This window comes from Anser brachyrhynchus (genome assembly GCF_964034855.1).
Source record: "Anser brachyrhynchus genome assembly, chromosome: 7".
In the NCBI taxonomy this organism is placed as follows: domain Eukaryota; kingdom Metazoa; phylum Chordata; class Aves; order Anseriformes; family Anatidae; genus Anser; species Anser brachyrhynchus.
The window spans coordinates 10,407,115-10,423,615 of record NC_137701.1 but is presented as its reverse complement, the minus strand read 5'-3'; the positions used below and the strand labels follow the sequence as shown (position 1 = coordinate 10,423,615).

The 16,501-nt window shown below is 46.9% G+C and overlaps 1 long non-coding RNA gene across 1 annotated transcript in view; it reads right to left on the bottom strand.

Moving 5' to 3' along the window:
• The window catches only part of LOC308198003, a 120,157-nt gene that overhangs the window by 32,192 nt on the left and 71,464 nt on the right, over positions 1-16,501 (bottom strand). Inside the window, exons 9-11 of the long non-coding RNA XR_013953524.1 lie at positions 14,271-14,411; positions 12,386-12,537; positions 11,173-11,345 (exon numbers count right to left, since the gene is read on the bottom strand). This is a non-coding gene — a long non-coding RNA (uncharacterized lncRNA). The remainder of the gene's footprint in view (positions 1-11,172; positions 11,346-12,385; positions 12,538-14,270; positions 14,412-16,501) is intronic.

Sequence of the window (16,501 nt, the reverse complement as noted above, 5' to 3'; positions counted from 1 at the left end):
GGTGGAAAGAGGGGGATTGCCAAGAGGGCTGCAGTTTCCAGAGAGCAGAGCGTGAGTCAGCAGAGAGCAAGGGTTTTTTATATATATTACAGAGCGATGATGCCCTGAAGACCACAATGACACCTCTTTACTCCGAGCCTGTGTGTGTTTTAACAATCAGGCAGCAAGATCTCATTACTTCCTGACAGAGAAACTCCCTGCAAAAGCAGGAGTGATATTTTTTTTTAAATTTATTTTTATATATTTAAAAGAGAGCTCGGGCAATCAGCATGCCCTAGAAGGGCTTACCATTCAGGGCAACTCTTTTCCATCTCCTTAATCTGATTCATCACCTCGGTATCTGTCAGCTTGTTTCTCGCTCCTACTGGACTTACAGCTCCATATGATTTGGGAGTTCTCAAGGGCTCGTTTTATTTGCTCTTAAATCCTGCTGAAAGCGTTCCTTTTCAGAAAACATTCCCCTCCCCTGGTGCTTGGCTGTCACTGACATCTACCACAGCAGTCAGCCCCTTGTGCTTGTGTTTGCTCCACTTTGCTGGCCCCCTTTGCACCTCTGCTCGAAGGACACACGAAAGCTGAGCCATGCAAAGTCACGTACCAGCTTTCTCTTCCTATGGAGACCAAAAGAGACCCAAACTGAGGGGAAAACCCCAGAAGCAGTCATACACATCAGCACACCTCAGAGTTTCACCACTTAAAGCCTTCCTTGGGGTCAGGCCAGAAACACCCAGTTGCTCCAAGACCCTTTCATTTTCCAACACCTTTCAGCTCCCATGCAACCTACCAAAAATCTTTTTCTTTTTTTTTTTTCCCCCTCTCAGTGATGTGATAATTTCCAGCTTTCCATCACATAACCCACAATACAGCCTCATTAAACAACCTAAGTGCCGGATTTAGACATGTTGGTAACCTACCCCTGCCAGAAGGGTGGCACCAAAGAGGGTTCAACACCTTCATGCCAGCTGCTGAGCCCCCGCGCGAGGAAAAGCAGCCCTGTAAAATGATAAATACCTGTTATAAACCACAGCTCCCACACCACCCCAGCAATTTCTAACAGGGACAGACATTTCCTCGCTCTGCCCATGGGAAGGGGCAGGATACAAGGACAAGGAACAGCCCTGGCCTCAAATTGGGCCTGGCGATGGGGTGGTGGAGAAGGCCTGTGGGGGAGAGCTGGGCCTAACACGACCGTGTCAACCACACATTTATCAGCCAGGGCAGGTGTCCTCTGCCAGACTTCTGCTCTTCACGGCTCTGGCCCAAAATGCCTCAGGGGTGCCTCGGGAGTGCTGCTTTTGAGCCATTTGCCTTCCCAGGGCTGTGCCCCGCCGGCCTTCAGGGGTGGCCCAGGCACCCGGCAGCCCCTTGCCATGGGGAGAGTCCCTTTTGGGTCAGTCTGACATGGAGCTTGGGTCAGGGCGACCCCAAGCTTGCTTTGTACTGCAGACAGCCTGCTGCTCCTTCCCATCGCTGCAAGGGATAATTAGAGGCTCTTCAAGAGCAACCAGGCTTTCTCCACAGGGACCCCAAGCTGAGATGATGTGGGAAAAATGAGTGCTGCCTTGTCTGGTTGGGAATTTCCTGGGACCACCGAGAGAAGCTGGCAGTGCTCCTCAAACCAGGAGCATCTCTGTAATGGTTTTTCCCAATTCTCAGGGCCGCAGGTCCCGGCCAAGGAAGAGTGCTGTTGTGTTCGGGGCTTGATTACACGGGCAGGCGTTAGAAGTGGCTTGTTTCCCTGGCTCTTCTGCCCAAGTTTTTTGGGAGAGCTGGACTTTTATTCTGAAGCGAGAGCAGCAACAGCTCATGCAGCCCGACCGGCAAGCATTCCTCGCAGCGTCTGTGAAACATCAGGCGCTCTCTGTTCGAGCACATGTGGGCTCTTGCCCAGCTCATCCTCTCCTCTCCCTCACCTCTGAGTAGGGCCAGATAATTTTCTCTTCTATTTCCCCTGACTGAAATGGGTTTTGACCTCACTGCTTTCAGAGCTGGGAGCCTGAGTGCGTGATCTCACCTCTTGTTTGTAGGAAAGCAGGCTGTGATATCACAGAGTGAAGGGATTGAGCATTGATCCAAAACCTATGGAGGTCATTGGGATGTCATCGGGCTGTGCACAGGGCTACAGGTGGTGAGTTTAGGGAATGAAGCACAAAAGAAGATAGAGGAAGGGCTCTGCTAATGGCATGTGGCTGATGACTCCCCCCCATTTCCCCATGTTGCTTCTGTAAAACATCTTCACCAAAATATATCAAGACCTTTGGAGAGAGAGAGCCAAGAGTCGTTAAAAAAACAACAACAACAAAAAAAAAAAACAGCCCACTTTTCAGATATCCAAAGGCCATCTCAAATGAGCTGTGCCACCGAAATGAGTTACCGAGCAGTCCTGAGTTATGAATGTAGCAGGGAAAGTCAAGGTCAGTTTGCAAACAGAGGGAACGGGAGGAAGTCCGACGCATAAATAATCTGTCATGAACTATTCACCCGTTGCTATTCCTATTACATCCTCAATAAGCTAATAAGCAGCACTGTTGCTCAACGGCAGACTGACAGCATATTTGCCTTCTGTGGGGTGATGCGATCGCTGCTAATTGATTTTGGCCACTGACTCGGAGTGCGTGGTGGATATCTGGGAAGAGCAATAACTTCACCATGCGATCATCCTGGTCAGTGACCAAGACAAGCTATTCTCCAACAATCACTGGACACCTTCCTGCATGCAGCTTCAGCGCTCAGGCTTAGCTCATAATTTGGGTGTCTTTCCTTTTCAGCCCTCAAGCACTTGCTTTCTGGAAACCAGACAGAATCCTCGTTCCTGGCCATTTAACCTTGTATTTCTGGACTTCGGTCCTTTGTGGTGAATTTTTAAATATATATTTTTCCTTTGAAAAGCTAAATTCTTCTGCTAACAGGACTAGAAAATCTCCATAAAACAGGAGGCATGGTACAGGCTATGGAGGTATCTGGGGACACAGCTGAGCTGTTTTGGACATGCAGTGTAAAATGTGTAGGTGATGCAGTGTAAAAATAGCCCAAATCATTTGGATAGCAGGAAGATAGCCCTCTCCTCTGGTACTGTGTTTCATTGATATTTCCACCCTCATTGCAGCCCCAAACCTCTCCCTCATGATCAAAAACTCTTTTCTCTGGCCAGACCTTCTCTCAAGAGCTACTGCTTGCCTTGCTGGACTTTCACAGGGAGATTGGTCACAAGAGATGGTCCATTTATTGCTCTAAAAACAGCTTCCCTCACTTGATGGCATGCCTTTATCCACCACCAGATTTTTGGTCTTTTCAGGAAAAGCTTCCTACCAGAATCTTAGTTGAGAGTTGTAAATGCTGTAGTAAGAACAATGGGGGTAACCTTACCTAGCTTGAATGGATTTTTGTTTGGTAAATCCAAAGCAAGTGCTGTCTGGGCACAGATTTAAATTAACACAAAACATCTTCACCAGATTGGGAGCTTCCAGAAAAGACTGATTTATAAATGATACTATGTTTATGATACCATAAATGATACCACAACCCCTCTTCACTGTACAATCTGAAGATTTAGACCTGAACTTTGTTTTTATCATCACAAGCCTGTAATTGATGAAAAGTCTTTCCCTCCTTTTATGACAATTTCATTACTTAAAAAGCTTATGGTAAGAGACCTTGTTGAAAGCCTCAGTCAGCCAGCTCAACCCCAGCTAAATGTTGTTTGACACTCCAGATAGTTCTAATAGATTTGTGAAGTGTGATTTCTCCCTGCAAGCACCGCACTAACTCCTCCCCAGTCTATCAGTTTTATCCAAGTGCCTACTAATTCTAACATTTCTGCCAGCTGCTCTGACACAGCAGTGACACTTCCTGGTATATAGGTCCCTGGAGATGCTTTCAGAACTGGTGGCATATTTACCATGCTCCAACCTTCAGGCACCGACCCTGATTTAAGCAGGAGGCTTCACACCCCAGCAAGCGATGCCATGGTTTCCCATCTCAGTGACATTAGAGGTCCTGGGAGAGTAACGCCTCATTCAAGCAACCCATTGCCCTTCGTTCTCTCAGCGTGGTCTGATCAAGTTATCGTGGGTTAATGAGCCATCACCCACCAGGCATGCTGGCTGCTTTCAAGTCCCATTACAAAGGCGGGATTTTAAACTATAGCATTTCACTCCACAACAGAATTGAACGAAGAAAATGTATTTAGTCCCATTTTTCCAGCAGGCAGTCACAAATTAGGTAGGACAATTCCACTACTTGCCATCGTGGATCAGTGCCCTGCTTCCCTTGGCCCAGTGATGCTCAAGGTCAGAAGAGATGGAAACTCCCCCAGAACACCCACCGGTTCTGGCCGCCTCCAAGGAGACTTTCAGGCTGAGGGGACAGCATGCAGGCGTTTTCTGAGTGTGGGAGCTTTGTGCAACCCCCTGTCTTTGCTGCAGAGCCTGCATTTCAGGCTTACATCTCCAGCCACTCCAAGCAAATTGCGCCGTGATAGGATAAGCCAGGGCCGAGGCTGCAGATGTGAGAGGTTAAACAACTCTTGAGCTACGCGCTAGCTGAAAATACACGATGAGAGCTGTTGCCAGGTTAACTCCTAGAAAAATCAGCCTCAGCCCAAAGGGCAGATAATAAATTGGTGTATAAGCTAAACAAAGTGCTGACGCAGCCTTTGCTGGAACAGCACTCCCAGCGCCGCTGTAATACGGGGCCAGGCTGAAATTCCGCTGTGATTGACACTCTGCCATCACATCATTTGTTACCGATCCCATTTTTCCTCCCTTCCTCTGCTTTTCACTTCAAGGGACAGGACCTGCAGCAGCACAGCCTGCAGAGCCCTCCTCCGATCTGTTTTCCATTTGAGCATCCTCCTCTGAGGATTGACTCATGCTTCTTGACATAAAGCACCGCCTCTTTGGGCTCTTATAAGGAAACAGCAGGAGAGAATTGTCTAATTCAGACTTTTTGGCAGACTTTGCATACTATGCATTATAGCGTGCATTTCTAGCCAATGCCTTTGCCCTTTTGTGGTCATTTCAGAACAAACTGAGCTTCCTCCCTCAACGTTTTGGGTACTTTTGCAAACTCACAATGCCTCAGACCAAACAGAATTAGTGTGAGGCTGGGAGTACATCAAACCTTGGAGGAATTATTTTAACATATGAACCATAAACACTCCTCTTCCATTTCTGCTTTGCTAGTAATTCACATCCCAGTGACTCCAGGATTTTGCTACAGGGAAATACATTTCAACATCATATACAACAAATGGGATGCACAAAGATTATCATGGCCATGGCCTGCATTTATGGGAGCCCTGTATCTGTCCCACGCTCAGGTCTTTAAAACTGGAGCTGTGAAAAAATGCCTATAGTGAAACACGAAACCAAATGAGACTGACCTGGCCTGGGATTTGGTTATATATGGGAAAGTCAGGCTGAGTTCACCTAGAGAGTTGTGAAGGTTCATGAACCTTGGGAGGGAGCAAAGGTCCAGTTCCGAGGAAGCCTAGCCAAACCTTTTCCAGAAATGTTAAACTAGTATATATTTGGGAACAGAGAGATCCTGTAAAATAAATAGTTTTAATAGGAAATCTATTGGAGGGAGACCTGGTGGTTTCAGCAGCGTTTAGCATTAACGTGGTGAATGAAGAGAAGGCTCAAGCTCACACAGAGCCTGAGAAGTGTTAAAAAACTCAGGCTGAACCCGGAGCCCCTTGTTCCTGAGAATCCTATTATAAATGTGTCATTTGCAGCTCTAGAGGTGAGAAGAGTTGACTTTATTGGGTATCTGCACCATATCTGAAATAGGGAAGTCTCAAGCTGGCTGAGCCCTTTACACTCTGATGAACTGAAGGCATCTCCTCATTTTCCCCTGAAAATTTTCTCAGGATTTTTTTGTACTGAAAACTACCAGTCTGCCCTCTATGCCCCTCCTTTTGGCCACATTCAGCAAAATATTTCACAAACATGGACGAAAACTAACTGAAAGTTCAGTAAGCACTGTTATTTCCAGAGAAGGAAATTAAAATTTTCATCTGAAAATCATGACTGTTTCCATGGAACAGATCTTTGGAGACAGGTCCTCTGATCATCAGTACTACGATGCCCTACAACAAAATATGGGAAAACCCCAATGTAACTGACTTTCTCAGAGGCAAAGGAGCATGCCAGCGACTTAACAGGGGCTGGAGATTTTGCTTTGGGTCATGACTCCACTTTTTTTTCAAGATTTGGCAAAGGTAAATGGAAAAAGATTTTCAGTATAGCTGGTATCTAATCTTTAAATTAGAAAGGAACTGAAACCAGGGCTTCGGACTTTCATTACCACTACCAGGCTCCTAAAGCTGGGAGGGAAAAGTATGATAATGCTTTTAAACACCAGATTACTAATCTGCAGCCTGATTAACGAGCTCCCATGTGCCAGATAAGCTGGTCTCAAAGGGACTCCCCTGCCCCTTACTCTGTGGGTCTGGGCAGCAGTGGTGATGCTCACCACAATGACTGCCCTGCCTCCGAACCCTGACAGCCCTGGGCTCCAAGAAGGGAACATACTGGTGGTCTTGGCCTCATGGCTGTCAGCAGAAGAGGACAGTGGGTGTCAGGGGATCAAGCTGGAGCAATTTTGGTGTTGAACCTACCTTTGATAGGTCTGGCTCGTGCCTCATCTGACTTGCTCGCTCCAGGAGTGAACACAGACAGGCAGGGCAGAGCCCTTGGTTCATCTGTCAGCTTAAAAAAAACAAAAACAACAACAAATAAAAAATAAAAAATAAAAAAAAAAACAGAAATAAAAAACAGAAATTAGCCTTGCTTTCCCCTAAGAGAACATCCCAACCATACTGTGATAGGAAAAGAATTAGGAATTAAGAAAGAACGGTGGCACGAATGCCATAAACATCACTTCTGTGTGCGCTCCGCTGCCAGAGCACACATAATAAAGCTTAATTTCCTGGTGCTGTGCCCGGCCTGTAATACACTGCCCAGATCTTCCTACTGCTCCCAGCTGAGAGCCAAGTCATTCTATAGGATTATTTTGTTAAGAGCAAAGCTACTTGATCAGAAGAGATTTAACACCAGATTATGGCCACAGCTTTTTCCGGCCCGGCGGCTGTGGAGGAAGAGGGCAGGAGCTGCTGGTGATGTGAGGCTGAGCCTGGAGCTTGGGAGGCCTGGGTTCAGCCCTTGCAGCAAGTCCCCTGTAAATTCGGAGATAAGACACCCTCTACTGCCTTTTCCACACCGAAATACAGGGTTTGAGGAAGGGGGATGTGTTACAGACAGTGAGACGCTCGCCTATTATGAGGGGGATAGACCAAAGCTCTGATGCCAGCAAAACAAAACCTCCTGGAAGCCAGAAGCCACATGCCTTTACGATGCTCACAAGCTCTTTCCCAAGCCCTGTTGCCCATCCCATGGCCCAGCACCTGCACCCCAAAATCAGCTCTAGCAGAGTCTGGGCTAGCAGGGAGAGCCAGCCCTGTGCCAGGCTTGGAAAGAAGCTGAGGCTTCAGAGCTGAGGGGTCGTGGTCTTAACCACACAGCACAGGAGAAAATTCTGTACAAATAATAAATTCGGACATGATACTGGTTGTGCCATTACCGAAAGGTTATCAAATAGTATGAATATAACTTTTAAACATTGGTATCGGTAACGTGTGGTAAGCCTACCATCCCATCCCATCCCATCCCATCCCGTCCCACCCCATCCCACCCCACCCCATCCACTTTCCCCAGCCTGTCATTATTTCATATACCAAGAACCCAATTGCCTGAATTTTACACACCTGAAGCAAACTGTGCCTCAAAGAACAGCAACAGAAACCCTAATCATGACTCCCATAACCCAAAGCAGCCGTCACAGGATGCTTTGAATCTCTTCCAACTTCATAAAACAATGGCAAGGCCTCCTTTCATGGCTATGGGAGCAGGTTTTAGCTCTTCCTGAAACATTTGAATACGTATTTCTCCAGGGCCATGCCTTAGGGTTAACTTTATGCAAAATACTGGCAAAGCCTTACCCTTTGAGAGCAAGAATACAGCAGGTAAGCAGTTCCCAAATGTTTTGTAGTTGCTGTGTACGCTGAAGTACTAAGCAACAACAGGACCCACCACATAGCAGGGGACACCTCTGGCATGCCAAGCCCTGTGGCAATAGGTTAAAAAGCTTCACGTCAGCTGTGGGGGCCCCTTTGGATGTGCAGCCTGGTACAACCCATGGACCAGCTCTGCGACAGACAGCCTGCAGGGTTTTGTGGACCTTCTCTTCGAAACCACAGGACTACATCATAAAAATAACATGGCAATGTTACTTAGACTGGAAAAGAAAAAAAAAGTGAATTTAAATAAAACATCATGGAACATAACTATAACTACAATATTGCCAGCTGTGTCTCCGCTTACACAGCCTTACCAGTTACTGGAAATAGTGATCAACTTGAAAATCCAGCCTACTCTTGGTATAGGATACACTAGTGAGGCTGTCTTCCCATCTCCGTGATGAATTCCTGGATGGCTAAACAAGGAATCACTGTTGGATATTGTAACAAAGTACTGATGGGCAAAACAAAATGATGATAAGTGATGGAGACAATTTTAAGGTTTGGTTACAGGCACCCTGATGGACTTGCTAATAGCTGGTGCCAATCGATTACAGAGTCTTTTATTGTTAACTGCGAATTAGCTCTTTATATTCCACTTATATATTAACTTCACTCATGTAGTGATGACCCCAGGTCTTCAGCTTCCCTTCTGAAGAACAAAGCTGAAGGGAAACGCAGGCTGGGCAGTGAGAAACATGGCACTGATAAACATGGTCACGGAGACATTGAAAAACAAGTTCCAAAACATCACACCTGAGATGTGAGAAAGCACTGACCAGTGGTCCTCAGCCTCCACTGGCCCCTGGGAAGTGGTGGTGCAGACAAGGTGATGAGCAGGAGCCGTCACAGCAGCCCTCCCTGATCACTCAGCTGCAGAAGCCCTGACCTCTTTTGAGGCAATGCCCCAGGGACTGCGGGCATTGTGTTGCTTAAAAGCTTGATACTCAAGACTCTAGCTGAGGCAATGTATTACCTTTCACGGAGGAAATGAGTGCAGATTTGGCTAGGGACATAAATAAATGAGATCATTTTCTTGGGGCTGATTTATGTGATGAATGATTTGCTGTTTCCACCCTATGTTGTTCCAATCTGCGAGGTAGCGTCCTCCTTCTGAAGTCAACAGGAGTTGCAGATGCTCTTCAGCTCAAAAAAACAGGTTTTGCACAGCCAAAATAAGCCAAAAGCAGGCACTTCTCATCTCTCTCTTCCAACATTTCATATTTGCATCATTTGTTACAAACTAATGAAACTAATCATTGCTAAAGCCACGAGGCAAATCATGACTTGTCTTTTTCAACATATTTAGGCCATTTTTACACATATCTCATACTAAAATGCTCCCCTAGTCTGAGTGTTTTGCATCAGATTTTTCTTCATACATATATATATTGAAAGAAACATCAGGAGGACGTATATATTGAGAGGAAACGTCAGTGTCTCTATTTGGGATTCTGATTATAGAGAAGTTTAACACAATGCCCATACCACAAAATTCAGCCTCGTGTGCTCAGTTCTGATTGAAAGGATCTGACTTTAGTGGTGTGATTATACATGCAGTGTTAATAAAGTGTAGGACAAGGCTACACATACTGCTCTAAATCAGCATTTGCGTTGATACCCAATTAAGCACTACAAATACATAGCTTGGTTTCTACCATCAAAGCACTTTGTGAACAATAGGAGTCTACATCAAAATAATTGCATGTGTGTATCCTCAGATGGAGGGAAGATGTGGATGGCCGGGGGGGACTGAAAGGAGGAAAGCTCTGAGTTCCTGCAGACTTGCTTTTGTCAGAAGAAGCACAAAGTTTAGCTTAAATCTGTGCTGCATCCTTCACGCAACTGAAGACAGATTACCAACTTTTTGTTGTTCATCAAGTTCATTGAGTCATACATTTCCATGTGGGCTACAAGTACGACGAAGAAGAATGGATAATCTTCAAGGGCAGTGCTAAAACCTAGAAGCATCTCCTGTTGGTGGAGAGAGCCTGAAAGAGAGGTCTGGGATCTTCCCTGCTGCTGCTTTTTTGTACCATAAAGCTGGAAACAGCAAGAGAGCCAGCCTGAGCTGCCCCGCAGTGAGAGGAGGATCTTCCATCCCTAATTCTTTTATGCTGGGAAAATAAAAATTTATGGCATTTTGGTACAGAAAATGCTTTCTGTCTGGTTCCAGTCCCAGACAGAACCAACCTGTTACAAACCACAGTCCTGTGCAGTTTAGGGTAAATACCAAGGCACAGATGGGGAAAAAGAGAACATCTCTGCTCCGCGTGCCTGGGCAATTCTGGAGCCAGTTTGGAGTATTGGCCAGAATTTCAGCCACATGTGGGACAGTGATGTCAACCCTCCCTACAAGCATTTCAGGTAGAGCTGAGAGTGTGATGAAAGATGGCTTTGAACTGCTGTCACAGTCCTTTGCCACTGCATTGAGATGTGCCCCACACCAGTATGAGTAAGAGTGGACTAGTGCTGCTGCATTTACTGTCCCATAAACAGTGTCAGAAGGAATTTTTAGCAGGTCTGCTAGGGAGTACCTTTATTTTGGCTCTGTGCTGTCTGCTAGTTAAACCTAGCAGAAAATGGCAAGGTGTTTCTGTAACAAATTGGCATTGTTTCTGTTTGTGCAGAAGGAGAGCTTTTAAACAGGAAACTCTTCCAGATTTTGATGGAAATCTGGATCATGACATAGAAATATTCAAGTGTTTCCCACTGCTCACCCCAACAACCACAAGTCTTCACCAAAGATGTATGGAAGGCAGAGTGGGACTCTGTGGAGCATTTTAAAGCTGCTTCATGCTGCCAAACAGCTTGTGTGGTCCTGGTCAGGGATGTTCTCAAGGGGACATTACCTGCCTTAGGTCCTGTGCACAAGGAGGTTAAAAGGGAACACCTTCCACTCTTGGTCCAGTTCTTGGTGAAATCTGCTCCCCTGAATTTCTAGGAATAACCTCTATTTCTCTTTACACATACTCTGCCCACAGCTGAAAGAATCAGACAGTTCCTGCATTTACCTGCTGGTCTTCCACCAGCCTTGAGAAATAAATTCCCCAAGAAAACTCAGCTAAAACAGGCCAAGCACAACGCCATACCTTGCCATGGAGCTCTGCTGTGATGATCATGCTCTGCTTCATGTTTCTTTTAGCCAGACTGCAGCCAACTTGACCAGTCCACAAAGAGCTAGGAGCCATCTCCTCTAATATTTAGGGCCACCAGACTATGGAATATCATGTGTTTCTTGCAAGCAGTTCTCCGTGAAGACAGTCTTGGGAAGAAAAGCAGAAGTAGCAAGGGTTATTCCCCATCTCCCTCATGTCCACCTAACTCTAGTCTTCGAGCTGCTGCAAGCACCTTGCTGGTAATAAATCCTTTCTCATGCATCCTTTTCATGCTAGCGCCCTCAGGCAATGCAGAGTGGAAAGAGTAAGGTTTCAGGCTCAGTACCAAGGAATTCCTCTTTTCAAAAGGCCAGACACAACAGCTGGGAAATTTTGGGTTATTGCTGCTTTGTGTCAGCTCTTACCCGCTCCTGGAGGGGTCTGTAATTTCTGAAGCTTAACAGCATTTGAACCAGGCCGAGCGATCTTTGAATTATTTTTTGGCTGACATTTCACAGAGGTGTGAGTGTGTGTACTAACACATATCTGCATGTGTATTTTATATCTGTATGTATACACACATGCCTCGGGGGAAGGCAGGCGGGTAACTCAGCACGTCTAGCCTTCAAAATGCTGATTCAGGAGCCTGGAAGCTGCCCCCATGTTGCTGTTTTTCCAGACCCTGGCTAGTTTTCAGCCAAGCTGAGCCCAGGGGTGCTTGAGATATCTGTTTAGGGTGAGGGTCCAGCCTGAAAAGTAGCAGCTGCTAGCAGCACTGCTGGGCTGTAATGATTAACAGATTTGTTTTTGTGGTGTTCACATTCCCTGTGCTTCCCCTGCCTTACCCCACTCTCAGGGAGCTGCCTCCTCCTCCTCCTTCTCCTTCTCCTCCTCCTCCTGCACACGCCGAGCCCCTCAGAGGCTGTACATTTCTGTGGACAGCAGCAGTGGAGACACCACAGCGCCCACCAGGAGCAATGAAACGGTGATGTTTGGGCTGGTGCCTACAGCAGTAGCGTGGCTACACACACAAGCCCACATTCATCCCTTTCCCCAGACTCTTTTTTGAGACACAAAAGAGGGAATCTCATCATTTTCAGGAAAGGCAAACGGAGCTGTTTGAGCATTTTCCCCCCTTTATGCCCCAAATACTTTGCTTTCACCAGCCCTCTGAGCCTGAGGAGGAACATCCCCTCCTCCTACCTACCTGGCCCAAAAAATGCAGGTGGTGGGGACTTTTCTTGGTGCTTGCCTCGGGGGGATTCGCTGGGGGAAGCACTGGTGGGGATCTCGGCAGGGCTGTGCAGCAAGGCACCGGCGCTGGCTGCCTCCCTCCCTCACGCGGGGATCAGGACTCTGCTGAGAAAAAGCAGATAGGGTTTCACACAATCCAAAGCACATGTACAAGTAACTAAAGCTGCGTAAGCACTTTTCTTTCCGATGGAGACGTTCCAACGTATGTTTCGAAAGAATGCGAAAATGTTCCCCCTCCTCTCGCCTGCCGCCAATGGATCAGGCCTGAGGGGGACGATCCCCTCAGTCGCTCTTTTTGGAGAGGGATTTAAGGCTTGGGAAGGGGCATGGATGACAACGCTGGGAATTCATGCCCTGAGTAGCAGAATAAGCCCTTCGAAAAAGCCTTATCAGCTGAGGAAAACACCTCAGGTTAAACACACGTTATTGCTGTGAGAAAACGTGCTCAAGCACTCGAGTCCAGTGAGAAGGAACACGTTTGGGGTTTTTCGCTCTCCGCGTTTAAGCGCTCTCAGATGTTTGCATCCTTCCCAGGCAATTTGGCTTTTTGGGGCATCCCCTCCTCCTCCAGGAATGTCTATGCAAAAGGAAGTTTCTCTGTGGGAAGCAGTTTGTCTCAATGTCATTTTTCATGGGGGAAGGGGGGGAAAGAAAAGCCCTGACCAAACATTTCTGACCAGCTGCTTTGTGCATATATAGGCTGCTGCAAAGAGCTCCCAAAAACAGAGCTCAACAGGGAGAAGGCAAAAACAACGTGTGGTAGGCAACGTGAATGGCCTTGTGGTAGCCAGGAATTGCTGTTGCAGGAGCCCCATGACAGCAGTGGGGTACAGGACCACATTTTGAGTTCAGGTCATCCTTCTCAGCACGAGGGACAACGCTTGGGGCACGGAGTCGGAGGCACTGAGGAATAGTGTCCCATGAACATGAAGCCACCATGCCCTGCTGAAGCCCTGCAGCCATTTTGACACCCCGTGATGGTCGATTCCAGATCATCCATCTCTTGTGTGTGATGGATGTGTACGACACATTTGTGTCCTGGTTCCCGTCCTGCGTATCCCCAGCGCAGAGCTGAGTCATCCGACACGGACCTAGGGGAGACGAGTTCCACTTGAACTCCACAAGTATCCGCTGGGTTATCATTATTCTTCTTAAAAATAAAAAACCTCCTCTTCCAAACACTGTATATGCTTAGTCACGGGGAAGGAATGATAAACTTCCAGTGTTTCTGGTGGGTCACCACATTAATTGGCAGGCTGTCCCAAACCATCTTGAAGAAACGCCACCAAAGGTCTGTACGCGGGTCCGGTTACGGGCGTTTTATTTCCTATAAAGATTTAACCAATAAACCTGCAGATCCATTTCCACGTTAGACTGAAACCTATAGGTTTCACGGGAGATTAAGTTCCCAAAATGTCTACTTTTGAAAGACAGACAGTGGAGGTGAAGAGAAGAAATAAACGTTTGGGCCTTATTCCCGGTGAATGTCAGCTTAACTGCGCTGTGTTTGTGTCTATTTATACCCACGGAGGATCTAAAATTACAGCTTTAAGCAGGAAGCTAAACCAAGAGTTTTTAACGAGTCTGAGCAGTTGAATTTAATGCTGAGGAGCGGGGGGGGGGGCACTTCTGATACGAGCTGGGGAGGAGGGCTAGGCCTGACAAACCGTAACAGGAGACAATTTTCACCTTATTAGCCACCTGATGAAAACCAAGCCTTTTTAAATACGCCTCAGGACAGAAACCACAAAATGTTATTAAGGTTGGAAAAGCTTTTCGGGAGTCGGTTAGAGAGGGGTGAGAGAGAGGCACAAGCCAAGGAATCCTGAGCAACTTACTGCATAGGGGAAACTGAGGCAGGCAGCTGCAAAATGACTTCCTACAGCCCCACAGCAGGCCAGGAGCGGGAGCCTAGAGGAAATCCTTGTCTGCGGGGTCCCCGGGGGAAAACAAATGCTGAGGCTGTGGTTATAGGTGGCCTGCAGGAAAGAGCATAGCATCGTTTTTACAAGTGTGCTTTTTGCTGGAACCAGTCCTCCCTCCTCCACGACAGCTCTGTCCCTGCAAGCTTTGTATGAACGTGAACTCAGCATACAACCCTGTGGTACAGAAGGAAAAAAAATTCACCTTTTTTCAGTAGCTCACATCCAGATTTCAGACTCCGTTTTGTTATTATTCCCAGCAGCTCTGCCTGGAAACCCAAGCAAACGGTCCCAGACTGCGGGGATGACCACACAAGCAAACTTCCAGGACAAAATTCCGGTCTGTCCCGTACATTTTGGGAGAGGCTGCAAAAGCACAAGAGCCCTTTTCTGTCTGTGGTATCACGGCGTGCTCCTGAAGCACCCGGGGCTAGCGCAATCCTCAGGCACGGAGTTCCTTGAAAACCTGGCCCCTTAGCTTTTATTTGCCTTTTTTAGCAGGCTAGGCAGCAATCGAGCACCCTTCACAGTGCAGTCCCACTTGAAAGCAATGCGTAAAGGGTTCATAAATGATCAGCAGAGCTTCTGGAGCATGTTACAGGCAGGAAAATCAAACTGCTGGGTGCTGCCCACAGATTCCCCCTTTACTAAAATTCGGCCCCCTTTCCCAAGGCTTGCTATGAGCTGCAACCCCTTTGAAAGCACAGAGATGGATGGAAATTAAACCCCTTCCCGGACACGGAGGTGGCCTTTATTTACTGTAAACATTATTCCAGGTTTAAATTTGGAAATGAAACAAGGGCTGGGTGAGGAGCCCGGATTCTGGCCAGGGCTTGCCTGCAGCCTGAGGTGAGCGGCGCTGCCAAGGCGTGCTCCAGTCCTCCCCGCACGGCACAGACCTCGGCTTCCTTTGGATCATTTTGTACGCCCTTCAGACGGGAAAGGTTCCTTTGCACAGACATCTGAGCAGCTTACTCATACATGTTACTCACCGGCCACTTGCTGATGGGGAAGGAGCAGCTCAAGCCCCCCAAACCAGCCGCGAATTACCCTAAAGCGAAAGGGCTGGGCTTGATTCAAGGTCGTCTGCCCCGTGGTTTGTGTTAAAAAGCAACATCAGTTGGAAGGAATTTCTCTCAGCTGAAAGTCAGGGAAAATATATTTAGGACTGTTGAATCTTCTGGGTATTTCTCGAATGCTGGAACTCAAGGGGTCAGGAGCTGGGAGGAATCTTTTTTTTTTCCTTTTTTTTTTTTTTTTTCTCTCAGTTGTTGTCTGTATGGCCAAATTCTGCTCAGCAGACTTCCCTGACCGCATGCCCAGCCTCAGGCAGCCACATTGACCCTTGGACCACCAAACGCAGGTGAGCAATGCCCCGGGGAGTTAGGATCCCAGCAGATAAATTCTCTGCAAGGCAGATACTGACAAGTTGCTAACTATAGTTCACCAAATACATTGTGCTGACTGCGTTTTCTTACCTGTGTAGAGGGGAAAAGGAGGCATTCAACATTTTCTACGAGGGTATGGAAACCCTTTTTTTGGGAGCAGCCCTACCTTTCCCCCTGCCTTGTCTTACACTCCAAATAAGAAAGCAGTCAGAAGTCTGGCTTTCAGATTTAGCCGGCTTCCCCTTCCTTTTATGTGTGGTTGCAATTCCCAGTCAGGCTTTTGCACCCTAAGCTCCTATTCCAGATGAACAAAACCAGATGCTGCCAGCTTGACGTTTGAAGCCAGTCCCCATTCTGCTCAAAAAAAGTCTGTAAAAAAGGTCTGCATCTGCAAACACAAAGCTGATGACACTCACCAGACAGACCCTTGTCCTATGCTGCCCAGGACCCAGCTTGCCTATAGGGTATAACAGGTTGCTCTTGTCACTCTCATGCATCTCCTTGAATCTAGCAGTATAAGACATTCAGTAAATTCAAAAATTTTCTAAAATCTTTTCTTTTTTTTTTTTAGATGAAAAAAGGGCAAAGAGTAGTTTAAGTATTCCTCCACCGCTGCGTAGACTGTTTCCTATTAAAGGCAACTGTGTGCAGCATTTTTATTAAGATTCTGCTTCCTGTTGTGTAACACGGAATGTCAAAAATCCCAGTATCGCTTAAGAAGTTATTACAAGCTCCAGAAAGTTTTCTATTCCCAAGAAA